Genomic DNA, 17,978 nt, shown 5'->3' with positions numbered 1-17,978 from the left:
TGCCGACTAGAGGGAACTGACCCCTGGGTTTTCAGTTATTCAAGTTTGCTTTTGACTTCTGCTTATTCTTTCTACCTTATCATCGAGACCCACAGCTCTTCTGGTAGAACCAGGAGGATTGTTCTGAGCAAGACCAGCTTCTCTGAATTCTGCCCTCTCTCTCCTTCATCTGCTCTGTGATCTGTTCTTTCTGAATTTTCTCTGCTTGCTAATTGGACAAGTATATCAATTCCAAAATTAGATACGCTGAAAGATCCATTTATTCTCCATCTAGAAACATTGCAGTAAGAGTTTTCTAGGAAGTTCCCTGCTTCGACTCAAGGATAGAAATTGAGTCTGCCTAGTACACAAGATTTAGTCTCCTGCCAGTGAGGATGCAGAGGAACTGAATGGCTTGTACATTGCCAGTGAAATTATAAAATGGTACAACCACATCAAAAAATAGCCTGACAGTTTTCTAAAACATTTAACATGAACTATCTTAGAACCCAGCAGTTGAATTCCTTGTCATTCGTCTTAAGAAAGAAAACAGGTTTGCATAAAACTCTCTAAGCAAACATTTATAGAACTTTTATTTGTATCTCTAAACTAGAGATGAATGGTTAAACAAAATGTGATACAACCATGCCATGGAATACTAGTTAGCAGTGAAGAGAAACGGACCACTGATATGTGCAACAACTTGAATGAATCTCTAGAAAATTGTGCTGAGTGAAAAATAATAATAAATCTCAAACAGTTGCATATTGTGTGATTCTCTTTAGATAACATTTTTTAAATGGCAAAATTATGAAAATGGGAATACGCTAGTGGCAGCTAGAGGTTGAGGTGTGGTCTAGATGGAAGGAAAATAGGTGTGGCTGCACAAGTGAAATATGAAGGATCCTTGCATGTCGCTGGAAATGTTCCTCTCATCTATATTAATGTCAATTTCCTGGTTGTGATATTGTGTTAGAATTTTGTGGTATGTTACGATTCAGAGAAACTGGATAAAGGGTATGAAGAGTTTTTCTATTGCTTCTTACAATTGCATGTGAACTCATATTTTTCTAAAATTAAAAGACTTAGTTTTAAAAAAAATTAATACTCATCAAGTACTCAGAACAATGAGTTGCACAAAGCCACAGATATGCAACCATTTGCTATTAATAACAGCAATAATAAATTGATTTGTCAGTTCTGTTGGGTTCTAGTCCCGTGGGTGATAAGAGGTGATATGATTCTATACCTTTGAGCAAAAGGTCAGCCCTGATAGAGAACCTAGAAGAAGGTGAGGGCAGACAGGCAGACCCTATAGAGGCCCCTAGAGGAAGCCTCTCTACTCTTCCTCAACACCCCATCTCAGGGTCAGGAAAAGTGTAGCCCTTCCCTTTCACCTCCTCTTGGAGTTTATAGGACTTTGCATGCTGCCAGGAACCACTGAAGGCTTTCTCAGGACACAGACTCCAAAGACTCCGGTTCTTCCCAGGATCTTCTACTAGGGTCCTGGATCTGCCAGGCTCATTTAGCCTCTGGAAAGACATCTCCTTTCTTATTTTTTATTTCCTGGAGGGATGTAAGCAGATCCCAAGGTCTCCTTGGCTTCCACCTGAACACAAATCTTGTGAAGGAAAAAGGATTAAGTCTTCTTATCCAGATTGTCACACTTCCCAAATGTGCCATAATTTCCAAGGATACCATGTTTCCAGACCACTTTTAGCTTTCTCTCTGAATGTTATTATGATCTCATGGCCCCCAGGACCCTCACTTGTTCTCCCTCTAGAGGCCCTTATTATGCTCTGGATCTGGAATGTCTCCCTAAAATTAATGTGTTAAAAACATGGTCCCAGTGCATCAAGGGTCAGAGCGAGATTAATCCATTTGATAGATGAGTAGACTATGAGGAAGTGGGTTGTAGTTGGAGAAATTTGAGCACTGGGGCCATAACCTGGAAATGTGTTTATTTTTCCTCCTCCTCCTCCTTCTCCTCCTCCTCCTCCTCCTCTTCCTCTCCCCTGCCCTTCTTCCTCCTCCTCCTCCTCCTCCTCTCCTCCTCCTCCTCCTCCTCCTCCTCCTCCTCCTTCTTCTTCTTCTTCTCCTCCTCCTCCTCCTCCTCCTCCTCCTCCTCCTCCTCCTCCTCCTCTTCTTCTTCTTCTTCTTCTTCTTCTTCTTCTTCTTCTTCTTCTTCTTCTTCTTCTCTCTCTCTCTCTCTCTCTCTCTCTCTCTCTCTCTCTCTCTCCTCCCTCTCTCTCTCTCTCTCTCTCTCTCTCTCTCTCTCTCTCTCTCTCTCCTCTTGGCTTCCTACCTGCCATGAGTAGAGCAGTCCCCTCTACCAGGCCCTCCTACCCTGATGCTCTGCCTCTCCTCAGTCCCAGAATAGTGGAGCCCACCCACCCTGGACTAAATCTCTGAAACCTCATATAAGTTGTTTGCGTCAAGTATTTCGGTCACAGTGATGAAAAGCTAACAAAGCCTTCATGCCCCCATAACATTTGCCTTTGGGTTCTCAGTGAGAGGTAGTACCTAGGACTAGGATATTTGAAAACAGTGCTGGAATTTGGGTTGTCAGAGTGGAAAAACACCACCTCTCTTGCTATGTGCCTGGAACATAGAATAGAGTCTCCTCCTCCCTCCTGTCAGTAGCATTGCACACTGGCTTTTCCTTTAGCTTTTATCTTAGTTGTAACCACACTGCAACATGATTAAAAAGCCATGAAGCTTCAGCTCCCGCGAGCAGAATTCAGTGTTGACATTAAGTACAACTCCTTACTGAGATGCCCCAACACCTATTTAATGATAAGCATCACTGTTGCCACGCACCAGGGTAATTGGTTGCTTATTACATACATCATAGCTCTCTGAGCAAATGAAGTCAATTACTCTCTCCAGACAGCAGACCATATATTCCTGCTGTTCAACAAATGCCAGGAGTATGGTGTTTCCCTCCCAGATTTTCACTGAAGTTAGATTCTCAGGTCCCTTAAACCCATCAAAAAAGATATCAACAGAGGCCTTTACAGTCAACTGTCTGATCCTATATCTATACCTTCCTTAAGAATGGTCTCAGTCAACATTCCTACAGCTGTGACCCAATAAACCTGACCACATAACTCAGAGGAATAAAGATTTATTTGCTTACAGTTCTGGAGGTTTCAGAGTTTTATTCCATGTCAGGCTGGGTCCACAGAGTTCAGGACATGGGAGCTGAAAAAAGAAAGAGAGAGACCAAGGGCTTTGCTCTCACATCATACAAGCCAGAAGCAAGGAAGCAAGCCAGGGGATTTCTTCCCTGAGCCACAGCCTCAGGGACCCACCTCCTCCAACCATACCCCTGCCTAGCATTTATCACCTAGTGAATGGATTTGTCACCTAGTAAATTCAGTACAATGGATTTATCCATTGATGAAGTTAAAACTATCATGACTTAGTTATACCAGCTTTGAACATTAATACATGAGCTCTCCAGTGGGCAGCCTCTGTCTAACCATAACAAGAACCATACTGAAATTTAGATTCTTACTCAGGTTAGCCTGGCCCTTCTCTAAAATTAGCAAAATTCTATTCTGGAAATGGAAAATTGCCCACATGCATGTGTGGGCAACTTACAAGTCTGTGTGTATCCCACATTCTGCCCCAGGGCTTGCTGTTCTTTTAAAGTGGTGGAAAAGGAAAGTTTTTTTTTTTGTTTTTTTTTAATTAATTTATTTTTTAAATTGGTGCATTGTAGTCATATATCAATCACATTGGAGTACAAGACTTGAGAGGATATACAAGCACACATCATCCAATTAGCCCTCCTGCAGCCCCCGTCCCATTCCCTCCCCCTCCCTCCATCCCACACTTCTTTGGTGATTTACTTTGATACATTTGTTTATGTACCTCCTGCATTTTAAAGAGGCTCCGTCCTCCAGTATTACATACCCTCTGATTGGTCACATTAGTTGCTTCACTATAGGGCCCTTTCTATAGCTCAACCTCTTCCTGTTGCCCGTTTCCTCCTAGTTATTGCTGATTAAGGGAAGCGTCTGATTTATATTTTCTGCGATATTTCTCTGTGCATGCTGCGTTGCAAGTACCAATCCCACTCTTGATGGTCCCAGTAGTGCCCTGGCTACTCAGTGGACTGATCCAGACCTCGCTGGCTCACGCAGCGGCCTTGCCTCATTGGAGGACCCAGTTCTGGTCTCGCTGGCCCCTGAACCGGTCAAACCCCTAAGCTGGCTTTGGTCCCGACCTTGGAGGCCGCAGGAGTGAACTTGCCTCACGCCAGGCTCCGATGCTGGCCATTGGCCCCTGCACCAGTCTAACCCCTTGGCAGGATTCCAGTCCCGGCCTCGGAGGCCCCAACACTGGTAATGCCTCACGGCAGGCTCCGATGCCGGCCTCACTGGCCCCAGCACCGGCCTAACCCCTCGGCAGGCTCTTATCCTGGCCTCGAGGCCCCAGTACCGGCCTTGCCTCAAGGCAGGCTCCGATGCCGGCCTCGCTGGCCCCAGCACCAGCCTAACCCCTCAGCAGGCTCTTATCCTGGCCTCGGAGGCCCCAGTACCGGCCTTGCCTCACGGCAGGCTCCGATGCCGGCCTCACTGGCCCCAGCAGTGGCCTAACCCCTCGGCAGGCTCCGATCCCGGCCTCAGAGGCCCCAGAACCGGCCTTGCCTCAAGGCAGGCTCCGATGCCGGCCTCGCTGGCCCCAGCACCGGCCTAACCCCTCGGCAGGCTCTTGTCCTGGCCTCGGAGGCCCCAGTACCGGCCTTGCCTCACGGCAGGCTCCGATGCCGGCCTCGCTGGCCCCAGCAGCGGCCTAACCCCTCGGCCGGCTCCGATCCCGGCCTCGGAGGCCCCAGCACTGGTCATGCCTCAAGGCAGGCTCCGATGCCGGCCTCGCTGGCCCCCGCACCGGCCTAACCCCTTGGCAGACTCTTATCCTGGCCTCGGAGGCCCCAGTACCGGCCTTGCCTCACGGCAGGCTCCGATGCCGGCCTCGCTGGCCCCAGCACCGGCCTAACCCCTCGGCATGCTCCGATCCCGGCCTCGGAGGCCCCAGCACTGGTCATGCCTCACGGCAGGCTCCGCTGCCGGCCTCGTTGGCCCCAGCAGCGGCCTAACCCCTCGGCAAGCTCTTATCCTGGCCTCGGAGGCCCCAGTACCGGCCTTGCCTCATGGCAGGCTCCGATGCCGGCCTCGCTGGCCCCAGCACCGGCCTAATCCCTCGGCAGGCTCTTATCCTGGCCTCGAGGCCCCAGTACCGGCCTTGCCTCAAGGCAGGCTCCGATGCCGGCCTCACTGGCCCCAGCACTGGCCTGACCCCTCGGCAGGCTCTTATCCTGGCCTCGGAGGCCCCAGTACCGGCCTTGCCTCACGGCAGGCTCCGATGCTGGCCTCGCTGGACGCAGCAGCGGCCTAACCCCTCGGCAGGCTCCGATCCCGGCCTCAGAGGCCCCAGCACTGGTCATGCCTCAAGGCAGGCTCCGATGCCGGCCTCGCTGGCCCCAGCACCGGCCTAACCCCTTGGCAGGCTCTTATCCTGGCCTCGGAGGCCCCAGTACCGGCCTTGCCTCACGGCAGGCTCCGATGCCGGCCTCGCTGGCCCCAGCACCGGCCTAACCCCTCGGCATGCTCCGATCCCGGCCTCGGAGGCCCTAGCACTGGTCATGCCTCACGGAAGGCTCCGCTGCCGGCCTTGTTGGCCCCAGCACCGGCCTAACCCCTCGGCAAGCTCTTATCCTGGCCTCGGAGGCCCCAGTACCGGCCTTGCCTCACAGCAGGCTCCGATGCCGGCCTCGCTGGCCCCAGCACCGGCCTAACCCCTCGGCAGGCTCTTATCCTGGCCTAGAGGCCCCAGTACCGGCCTTGCCTCACGGCAGGCTCCGATGCCAGCCTCACTGGCCCCAGCAGCGGCCTAACCCCTCGGCAGGCTCCAATCCCGGCCTCAGAGGCCCCAGTACCGGCCTTGCCTCACGGCAGGCTCCGATGCCGGCCTCGCTGGCCCCAGCAGCGGCCTAACCCCTCGGCAGGCTCCGATCCCGGCCTCGGAGGCCCCAGCACTGGTCATGCCTCAAGGCAGGCTCCGATGCCGGCCTCGCTGGCCCCAGCACCGGCCTAACCCCTTGGCAGACTCTTATCCTGGCCTCGGAGGCCCCAGTACCGGCCTTGCCTCACGGCAGGCTCCGATGCCGGCCTCGCTGGCCCCAGCACCGGCCTAACCCCGCGGCATGCTCCGATCCTGGCCTCGGAGGCCCCAGCACTGGTCATGCCTCACGGCAGGCTCCGCTGCCGGCCTCGTTGGCCCCAGCAGCGGCCTAACCCCTCGGCAAGCTCTTATCCTGGCCTCGGAGGCCCCAGTACCGGCCTTGCCTCACGGCAGGCTCCGATGCCGGCCTCGCTGGCCCCAGCACCGGCCTAACCCCTCAGCAGGCTCTTATCCTGGCCTTGGAGGCCCCAGTACCGGCCTTGCCTCACGGCAGGCTCCGATGCCGGCCTCACTGGCCCCAGCACCGGCCTAACCCCTTAGCAGGCTCCGATCCCGGCCTCAGAGGCCCCAGTACCGGCCTTGCCTCAAGGCAGGCTCCGATGCCGGCCTCGCTGGCCCCAGCAGCGGCCTAACCCCTCGGCAGGCTCCAATCCCGGCCTCAGAGGCCCCAGCACTGGTCATGCCTCACGGCAGGCTCCGATGCCGGCCTCGCTGGCCCCAGCACCGGCCTAACCCCTCGGCAGGCTCTTATCCTGGCCTCGGAGGCCCCAGTACCGGCCTTGCCTCACGGCAGGCTCCGATGCCGGCCTCGCTGGCCCCAGCAGCGGCCTAACCCCTTGGCAGGCTCCAATCCCGGCCTCAGAGGCCCCAGTACCGGCCTTGCCTCACGGCAGGCTCCGATGCCGGCCTCGCTGGCCCCAGCAGCGGCCTAACCCCTCGGCAGGCTCCGATCCCGGCCTCAGCGGCCCCAGCACTGGTCATGCCTCACGGCAGGCTCCGATGCCGGCCTCGCTGGCCCCAGCACCGGCCTAACCCCTCGGCAAGCTCTTGTCCTGGCCTCGGAGGCCCCAGTACCGGCCTTGCCTCAAGGCAGGCTCCGATGCCGGCCTCACTGGCCCCAGCAGCGGCCTAACCCCTCGGCAGGCTCCGATCCCGGCCTCGGAGGCCCCAGCACTGGTCATGCCTCAAGGCAGGCTCCAATGCCGGCCTCGCTGGCCCCAGCACCGGCCTAATCCCTCAGCAGGCTCTTATCCTGGCCTCGGAGGCCCCAGCACCGGCCTAACCCCTCGGCAGGCTCTTATCCTGGCCTCGGAGGCCCAAGTACCGGCCTTGCCTCATGGCAGGCTCTGATGCCAGCCTCGCTGGCCCCAGCACCGGCCTAACCCCTCAGCAGGCTCCGGTCCCGTCCTCGGGGGCCCCAACACTGGCCTTGCCTCACGGCAGGCTCCGATGCCGGCCTCGCTGACCCCAGCACCGGCCTAACCCCTCAGCAAGTTCCGGACCCGACCTCGGAGGCCCTAGCACAAGCTTTGCATCATGGCAGGCTCCAATGCCGGCCTCTCTGGCCCCAGCATCGGTCTAACCCCTCTGCAGGTTCCAATCCCGGCCACGGAGGCCTCAGTAGTGGCCTTGCCTCACAGCAAGCTCAGATGTCGGCCACTGGCCCCAGCGCCCGCCTAACCCCTCAGCAGGTTCCGATCACTGTCTCTGTGGTTATTATTTCAAAGGTTCCAGTTGTAATGTATCAGATCTCTGCCTCCCCCGAATATTGGCCACTGGCATTGTCACTGCCTCCACCGTTTCAAATCCTTCCCAGGCTCTTTTTCCACTCTGAAAGTTGTCCAGTGTTCCTAAGCATGCGTGATGGTAGCATTCGACATTTAGTGTAATTTCTCCAAAAAAATAAAGTTGGTAAGATCCGGTTTCTGCTTCTCCTGAATACAAGTCTCCACCACCATCGCGAAGAACTCTTTCAACACCGCATTTCTCCTTGGTCTCCGCTAAGCTCTCTCCTTATATGTGATGTCTGAGATTCTTAACAATATAGAGAAATAGCAGTCCTCTTTCACGGCGAATTTTTCCATAAGTTCCAGTGCATTTAGATAAGTTTTGTCTGCATCTCCAGTGTCCTGGCATCCATAACGGCTTTCTTACCACCTCTCCGATATTTTTCTTTATCTTTTTCTGTTCTGAGCCCGGTTTCTCCAGGGGTCTGGCGTGCTACTCGCAGTTCGGCTGGGACCCAGAGTCCCGCGACCCGGGCCCCATCTGGCATGCCCAGCCCGCGACCCCCGCCCAGAACCCAGCGTCTTACTGGGTCCGGTTTCTCCAGGGGTCTGGCGTGCTACGCGCAGTTCGGCAGGGGCCCAGAGTCCTGCGACCCGGGCCCCATCTGGCGTGCCCAGCCCGCGACCCCCGCCCAGAACCCAGCGTCTTACTGGGTCCGGTTTCTCCAGGGGTCTGGCGTGCTATGCGCAGTTCGGCAGGGGCCCAGAGTCCCGCGACCCGGGCCCCATCTGGCGTGCCCAGCCCGCGACCCCCGCCCAGAACCCAGCGTTTTACTGGGTCCGGTTTCTCCAGGGGTCTGGCGTGCTACGCGCAGTTCGGCAGGGGCCCAGAGTCCCGCGACCCGGGCCCCATTGGGCGTGCCCCGCCCGCGACCCCCACCCAGAACCCAGCGTCTTACTGGGCCTGGTTTCTCCAGGGGTCTGGCGTGCTACGCGCAGTTCGGCCCGGGGCCCTGGGTCCCGCGACCCAGGCCCCGGCTTTTGTGCGCCGCGCGCAACCCCTGCCCAGAACCCAGCGTCTTACTGGGCCTGGTTTCTCCAGGGGTCTGGCGTGCTACGCGCAGTTCTGCCTGGGGCCCAGAGTCCCGCGACCCGGGCCCCATCTGGCATGCCCAGCCCGCGACCCCTGCCCAGAACCCAGCGTCTTACTGGGTCTGGTTTCTCCAGGGGTCTGGCGTGCTACGCGCAGTTCGGCAGGGGCCCAGAGTCCCGCGACCCGGGCCCCATCTGGCGTGCCCAGCCCGCGACCCCCGCCCAGAACCCAGCGTCTTACTGGGTCCGGTTTCTCCAGGGGTCTGGCGTGCTATGCGCAGTTCGGCAGGGGCCCAGAGTCCCGCGACCCGGGCCCCATTAGGCGTGCCCCGCCCCATCCAAAAGGAAAGTTTAAACTCCTGTGAGACACTGGAAAGACAACCCTGGACTTCCATGTTAGCTTTGTCACCCTCTCTATGAATCCAGATGTGTGGCATACCTTTCTAAACTTCCAGACCATTCACTCTAGAATGCGAGCATAACTGCTGACTTGGAGGCTAAGTTTGCTTTTCATGTGTGAGATCATGGATATTCAATCCCTGGTAAAGGTTAGATAAGTGGTAGCTACTAATTATAATTATTTCTCCTAATGCAGAGGACAATAGAGCGATGACAGAAAATTCTCCATGGCAGGTACAAGCTGGGTGTCCAGAGAGGTTACCTTGTTCTTCAATATTCATATGAGTGTAGCCTTACCTCCACCCCACATGTGGCCAGAGTCAGGACCCCTTCCCATATCTCTAGGGCTCTTAGAAGTGTAGCTTAAATCAGCTCTTATACCTCTCTGGTCACTCTGTTTGTTTTTCCATTCATGGAATTGGGTCAGTGAGAGGTTGTGTGGCTATCCCACCAGCACCAACCACAAAGGGTAGAACCTCAATCTTTTTGCTTCCCAAGCTTCCCGAGTCAAGGCTAATATTTGTCAGATTGATGGAAAAACTTTAAGTCAAGTAAGGAGGATCATGTGGCAATTTCCCCAAACCCAAACTGAAATATTTGACATATATCCTTTTTAAACTCTTTGAGTATTTTCTCTAGTGCTGGTTTAGAAGACATAATTTCCTTCAGTTTCTGTTTGTCATGGAAGCTTCTTATTTCCCCGTCTAATTTGATAAATAGTTGTGCTGGGTAGGAAATTTTTGGTTGGAAGATGTTTTCTTTCAGAGTTTGGAATATGTTACTCCAAGCCCTTCTGGCTTTCATGACTTGGTTTGGGAAGTCTGGAGTGATTCTAATTGGTTTGCCTCTGAATATCACTTGGCCTTTTGATTTTGTTGCCTTTAAGATTCTCTGCTTGGCTTCTACATTGGTCATTTTGACAATTATGTGGAGTGGGGAACCTCTTCTCTGATCCTGTCTAAAGGGAGTTCTATAATTTTTATGGACCTGTGTATCAACCTTTTGCTCTATGTTTGGAAATTATTTCTTTGAAGAGATTATTGATCCTTTTGATTTCACCTTATTTTCCCTCCTCTATTCTGATTATTCTTAGGTTAGCTCTCTTAAAATGGGCTCATATTTCCTCAATGTCAGATTCCTGTTGTCTGATTTTTTTCTAAGTTATAAATTATGTATTCGTTTTTGGAGTGATCATCTTCTAGGAGCAAGATTCTACTCTCCATGTGGTCTAATCAATTGTTTGTAGTTTGAATTGATGCCTTTACTTCAATGATTGCATCCTTTATTTCTTTTAGACTCTAAATTCTTTTCTAAATTCCTGTCTTATTTCTACAGTTATATTCCTGATTTGATCTTCTGGAAATCTCTGAATTTCTGTGTTATCAGGTTCTGATAGTATGGGGTTTTGGACATTCATTGCTCAATTGCTGTTTCTCTTTCCCATGATTTCAGAAGTTTGTACCTTCTCTGGGTTCTTCCCCGGGTCACCACGACTTCACTTAGGGTGCTCTGGATCTTGAGTTTGTTGTAATCTCAGCTGCCACTACTTCTTTACTGGGTTGTATCATAAAGTCTCAGACCCAGGGAGTTAATTGAGGCTGCGCAAGATCATGGGGGTGCCGAGCTGAGCGTTTTCCCATGGGGAGCTGCAACTAGGGTGTGGTATCTTTGCCACCACTTCTTCATTGGGTTGGACTGCAAAATCTCAGAACCAGGGAGATTATCCAAGTTGCGCAAGTCCCTGGGGGTACAGTGCTGGGATTTCTCCTGTAGGGGCCGCAATTTCACTTACAGTTATTGTGCATGCTGATCTGGAGCTGTTGCGGGTGTGGTGAAAGCGCCGCCGCTGCTGGCAATATGGCACTGCTGCCACGCCCTCGGCAGGCGTGAGGCTGGCATATTTCTTTTCTGGTTTTGAGCAAATCTTCTAACCACCTTGCCCCTGCGAATATATCACTATTTAAATTGTTCCACAGATATGTCTTTTCCTCCTGATACTCTAAGCTCCAGCTCTCCTTTATTATCCCTCTTCTTTTATCACAGTTCAACCATTCTCTTCTCTCTTCTCACCAATTCCTGTTAACTAAACAGGGAGAGCTTCTACCAATGGAACCATATCCTTCCACAGAATATCTTTTCATACATAAAGTAGCTCACAGAATTTTCCTAATCAAACATGCTTCATACCCTAAGAAGGTCTCTGGTGTCTAGCTGTTGAAATAACCTTTTTTCATGTGGAGACTCTGAATGTTTGGGTCAGGCCTGCTAATATATAAGGCTCTTCAGGTTGTGCACTGCACAAAGACACCTAGCTAAGAAGATAAATAGTGAACAAAATGTAGGTAGTTTTGTATGATCCAACCTATATGCATGTCAGTGCTGGGTACCTTCAGAAAGGTACTTTACCCTTAATGAGAATAACTTACCTTTAATGAGAATAACTTTTCCTAATTTTGTACTGGGTATAGAAGGGTGGTGGTGGTTTCCAATGTATCTTTCCAGAGGGAGCACCATTTTCTAATTATCAAACAGGTGTCATGTGCATTAGCAAAGGCTTTGCTTGATACATTTGCAACTGAACTGGGTATATCTTCACTCTGAGTTGAAGTGATAGTGTCAGTAACTGAGTGTGAGCAGCAGCGGGCTGGGTCATTCCAGGGAAAGACATCTGCAGTTCTCCCCATGTTGTTATGGGAGGTATCATTTGCATATTAAACAAATATTTAAAATTAGTCATGCAGCAAAGAATCAGAAGCTGGCATTTTTCACAGCAACAGCAGGGATGGAAGCACCTGTAGGTGTGCGCATCTGGATTCAGGCGTGTAACGTGAGTTGGGGTCAGGGTCTATGGCAGGTGAACTTTTCGGGTAAGATAGGAAAAACGAAGAGAGAAGAAAAATCTCCTTTATATCCACAACCCCAGAAGGAGTTTCCAGAATTAAATGAATTAGAATGGTACATGGCCACTGTAAGAGCTCAAAAGCGTGGTCAACAACTGTCATCTCTAGAGTGACAGATAAAACACTGACAAACAGACCCACCAGAATTGACATTGCCTAGACAACAGAGCTCTTCTCTTATGTGCTTTCCCTCACTCAATCAGAATGTATTATTATTCAAGTAACTGCTTTGTTTTTTGAGCAAGCTAAAAGCTTTATGTGCATTATTTTTTTATTTTTTGGTGGTACTGGGTTTCCTGGAAAGCCTTCTACCTCCGGGCTACACTCACAGACACCTATTTTTTATATTTTTATTTGGAAACAGGGTCTCTTAAGCCAGCGAGGCTGGCTTCAAACCTGCACGATCCTCCTGTCTCTACCTCCCAAGTGTGGGGATTACAAGCATGTGTCACCATGCCTGGCTTTGTGCATTATTTAATTGAATCCTTCTGCAAGCCTCATCTAGTAGGGAATAGCATGATTCTCAGGTTACACCTCAGGAAACTGAGGCAAAGGGGAGAGAGTTGGAACTCAAACTTGAGCTCACATCCATGGCCACTTCGCCATATTGACTCTCTCCTTAGAGGCTATTCAAGGACAAACTCAATTTCTTTCATTTAATAGAGGAGCCTTTTTGTTGGTATACTCGTTGTGCTAGGGAACTGAATGCTTCTTAACCATTTTATGCTTTTCTCTATTTCTTAATTGTTTTCTAGGATGTTTATAATTGGGGAAAGAGTGATAAATCAAAATGTTAGCAAAATTTAAAGGAGAGATAAGGAGAAGCCCCTCTTTTGACCAGGGGCATTATTGATTTGTGCCACTTGTTAGAATGCTTTCTTAGACATGTGTAGCACATATCTATGAGCCATTTATTCTCAAAGAGTATTGTTGGGGGAAGGGATTTTATATCCATGTATTGTTTTTGTTTTTTGGTGATACTGGGGTTCCTGGAAACCCTTCTACCTTCAGTCTACACTCCCAGACCTATTTTATATTTTTATTTGGAAACAGAGTCTCTTAAGCCAGCACGGCTGGCTTCAAACCTGTGCAATCCTCCTGTCTCCGCCTCCCAAGCACAGGGATTACAAGCATGCACCATCACACCTGGCTATATCCATGTTTGAATTAGATTGATCCTGTCAGAGGGAAAATATGTAGGGAGTGTACCAATTGTCCAACATGGTACCCATGCCTCTAGACCTCCCAGATCTGCATTCTTTATGCCTATCCATCTTTAAGGGCACCTTAATATGTAGGCAGGGCAGATGGCAACCTGTTCTTGTGATATAGAGCTGTTGCTGAATCCTCTTCCATCTGGAGTATGTATTTCTTTGTTTGTTTAAATTTATTGAATATAGGAAAGATGTAGGGTGCTTATTGAAAATGTAAGGACTTCCGGGAAAATGGTGACGGAGGAAAGCGGCACTTACAAGTCCCGCTAACAATCAAACTCTATTACCACAAAACTAGTGCCTTTCAGAGCCAGAAAACACCACCAGCAAAGAAATAAAACCTGTAAATACAAGGGACAGAGAAAAAGGGCTGGAAAAACAAGACACAAGAAAGAAACCAGCCCAAAGTGCCATGCCCGCCACGGCGCGGAGCAGCCAGAGTGGCCAGAGCCGGGTCGCGGAGCAACCGGACCCGCGGTGCGGAGCACCTAGAGCCCCAGCGTGGAGCAGCCGGAGCAGCGGCGCAAAGCGGCTGGAGCAGCTGGAGCGGCTGGAGCCGCAGCAAGGAGCGGCATGGCCTACATCTTCGCTAGCAGCACCAGGCTCCAGAGAGGAGGGAAATTCAGAACAGAGCTCAAATCCAAAGAGGAGTTACACCGGCCTCACAGCCTAGGACACAGCAGCAATGCCTTACTGCTGGCAGCAGCGGCGAGTTCACCAGACGGCTCTAGACCAACGCACTCAACCAGCCACCAGGCGCCAGAGAGAAGGGGTGGACAGCGAGCCAAGGTGAGCCACTGCTGAACAGCCAGGCGGCAGTCAGCAGTTTCTTCAGCGCAAGGAGCATCTAAAGCTCCCAAGGGCCGAAATCAGCACACTCCGCAGGGACTCAGCGGAGCTCAAACACCAGAGAAGAACTACACCAATCTCACGGCCGAGGACGCGACAGCAGCGCCTTACTGCCAGCAGCAGCAGCGAGTTCACCAGACGGCTGAAGACTAACGCACTCAACCAGCCACCAGGATCCAGAGAGGAGGGATGGACAGTGAGCCGAGGTGAGCAGGTGCTGAACAGCTGGGCGGCAGTCAGCAGTTTTGTCGGTGCAGGGAACATCTAAAGCTCCCAAGGGCTGGGCACAGCACACCTGGCAGGGACTCAGAGCAGAGCTCAAAACCAGAGAAGAAATACGCCGCATCACAGCCGAGGGCGTGGCAGTGGTGCCATATTGCCAGTGGCAGCAGCAGCGAATCCACCGAGTTCTCTAGAGCTCCATCAGCTCACTCAACAACCGTGAGCCAAATTGCGGCCCCTAGGGGAGAAATCCCAGTACTGCAATCCCAGGGACTTGTGCAGATAGTCTCCCTGGGTTGGAGATTTTAGCAGTGCAACCCAGTGAGGGAGTGGTGGTGGCAGAAATATGATATCATAGTCACAACTCACCACTGGAGAACGCCCAACTTGGCACCCCCCATGGTCTAAGCAGCCTCGATTGATTCCCTGGGTCTGAGACTTTGTGATACAACCCAGTAAAGGAGTAGTGGTGACTGAGATACCACAGACTCAAGATCCAGAGTATCTTAAGTGAGCTCGTAGTGACCCAGGAAAGAACCCAGAAAAGGCACAATCTTCCAAAATCATGGGAAAGAGAAATAACAATGGAGCAGTGAATGCCCACAACCCCACATCAGAATCTGATAACACAGAAATCTCTAGAAGATCAAATCAGGAAAATAACCTTAGAAATAATAGAGGACTTTCGAAAAGAATTCAGAGAGTCAAAAAGAGATAAAGGATGCAATCAATGAAGTAAAGGCCTCAATTCAAACTATAAACAACAGAATAGACCACATGGAGAATAGAATCTCACTTCTTGAAGATGATCATTCCAAAATTGAACGCATATGGGCCCATTTCAAGAGAGCTAACCTAAGAATAATTGGAATAGAGGAAGGAAAAGAAGGTGAAACCAAAGGGATCAACAATCTCTTCAAGGAAGTAATAGCAGAAAATTTTCCAAACATAGAGCAAGAGGTTGATACACAGGTCCAGGAAACTTATAGAACTCCCTTTAGACAGGATCAGAGAAGAGGTTCCCCACACCACATAATTGTCAAAATGACTAATGTGGAAGCCAAGGAGAGAATCTTAAAGGCAACAAAAACAAAAGGCCACGTGACATTCAGAGGCAAACCAATTAGAATCACTCCAGACTTCCCAAACCAAGTCATGAAAGCCAAAAGGGCTTGGAGTAACATATTCCAAACTCTGAAAGAAAACAACTTCCAACCAAAAATTTCCTACCCAGCAAAACTATCCATCAAATTAGATGGGGAAATAAGAAGCTTCCATGACAAACAGAAACTGAAGGAATTTATGTCTTCAAAACCAGCACTAGAGAAAATACTTAAGGAGATTAACTGCAAAGAGTAAATGGGTAATACATGCCAAAACCAAAGAAACAAGAATTCCTATCCAGCAGACAACTAAGCAAAGAAGAATAAACAGTATCTCAAACAGAAATAAGATCTTAACATGTTGGGAATTAAAAATTATCTCTCTATAATCACACTGAATGTAAACGGCCTCAACTCCCCAATAAAAACACATAAAGTGGCAAAATGGATTAAAAGCCATAATCCATCCATATGCTGCTTACAAGAAACACACCTTACAAGTAAAGATAGGAACAAACTCAAGGTAAAGGGCTGGAGCAAGGTAATCCATGCTAATGGTACTTGAAGACAAGCAGGAGTAGCAACTATGATACCAGACAAGTTAGACTTCAAACCCAAACTTATTAGAAGAGACAAAGAAGGTCATATTTTACTGGTAAAAGGAATAGTCCAGCAAGAGGAAATAACAATAATCAACATATATGCCCCAAACATAGGGGCAGCTACTTTCATAAATCAAACTCTTTGTGACATGAAATCACACATAAATCCCAACACAATAATACTGGGAGACTTCAACACACCTCTCACAATACTAGACCAATCTTCCAGACAAAGGGTCAGTAAAGATGTCTCAGAAATAAAGAACACCATTAACCAAATGGACCTGTTGGACACATATAGAATATTTCACCCAACTACAGTGGAGTTTACATTTTTCTCAGCTGCTCATGGAACCTTCTCCAAAATATATCACATCCTGGGTCACAAAATGAGCACTAGCAAATTTAAAAAAATGTTACATACTTCCCTGTGTCACTTCAGACCATAATGGAATAAAACTAGAAATCAACTATAAGAAGACCCAGAGAAACAACATAAACATGTGGAGACTGAACACCACACTTCTGAATGAAGAATGTGTCATAGAAGATGTAAGAGGTGAAATCAAGAAATTTCTAGAAACAAATGAAAATAAAGAAACAACATATCAAAACCTCTGGGACACTTTGAAGGCAATATTAAGAGGAAAATTTATAGCACTGAGTGCTCACATAAGGAAAACAGAAAATCTTCAAATAAATAGCCTTACAACACACCTCAAAGCCCTTGAAAAGCAGAAACAATTGAACCCCAAAGCCAGCAGAAGACGGGAAATTATTAAAATTAGAGCAGAAATTAACGAAATAGAGAATAAAAAAACAATACAGAAAATCAACAAAACCAAAAGCTGATTTCTTGAAAAAATTAACAAGATTGATAAACCACTAGCCAACCTAACTAAAAAAAAGAGAGAATCAACCCAAATTATGAAGATAAGAGATGAAAAAGGAGACATTACTACTGACAGCGTAGAAATCTAGAGGATTATCAGAAACTACTTTGAAAAACTATACTCCAACAAAATGGAAAATCTGGAGGAAATTGACAACTTCCTAGATAAATACAACCTTCCTAAGCTGAGTCAAGAAGATATAGAACACTTAAACCAACCAATAACAATCAAAGAGATTGAAACAGCAATAAAGAGCCTACCATCAAAGAAAAGCCCAGGACCAGATGGTTTCCCAAGTGAATTCTATAAAACCTTTATAGAAGAGCTAATCCCAATACTACTCAAACTATTTCAGGAAATAGAAAAAACTGGGACTCTCCCAAATACATTCTATGAAGCCAACATCACACTAATACCCAAACAAAATAAAGACAGTTCAAGGAAGGAAAACTACAGGCCTATATCTCTGATGAACTTGGATGCAAAACTATTAAACAAAATACTAGCAACACACATTCAAAACCACATCAAAAAAATCATTCACCATGACCAGGTAGGGTTCATCCCAGGGATGCAAGGCTGGTTCAATATACGAAAATCAATCCATGTAATTCATCATATAAACAGATTCAAAGACAAAAACCACATGATCATCTCAATAGACGCTGTAAAAGCATTTGATAAAATTCAACATCCATTTATGATAAAAAAACACTGCAGAGAATTGGAATAGAAGGAACATATCTCAACATTATTAAGGCAATCTATAATAAGCCTACAGCCAACATCATATTAAATGGGGAAAAACTTCAAGAATTCCCCCTAAACCTGGAACGAGACAAGGATGTCCACTATCACCACTTCTCTTCAATATAGTACTAGAGACTCTAGCCAAAGCAATAATGCAAGAAAAGGAAATGAAAGGAGTACAAATAGGAAAAGAAGAACTTAAGCTTTCACTATTTGCAGATGACATGATACTATATTTAGAAAACCCAACAAGCTCAAGCAAAAGGCTTATAGAA

The sequence above is a fragment of the Muscardinus avellanarius genome, assembly GCF_963383645.1.
Source record: "Muscardinus avellanarius genome assembly, chromosome: 10".
In the NCBI taxonomy this organism is placed as follows: domain Eukaryota; kingdom Metazoa; phylum Chordata; class Mammalia; order Rodentia; family Gliridae; genus Muscardinus; species Muscardinus avellanarius.
The sequence above is the reverse complement of the archived record's forward strand: the minus strand, read 5'-3'. Positions refer to the sequence as shown.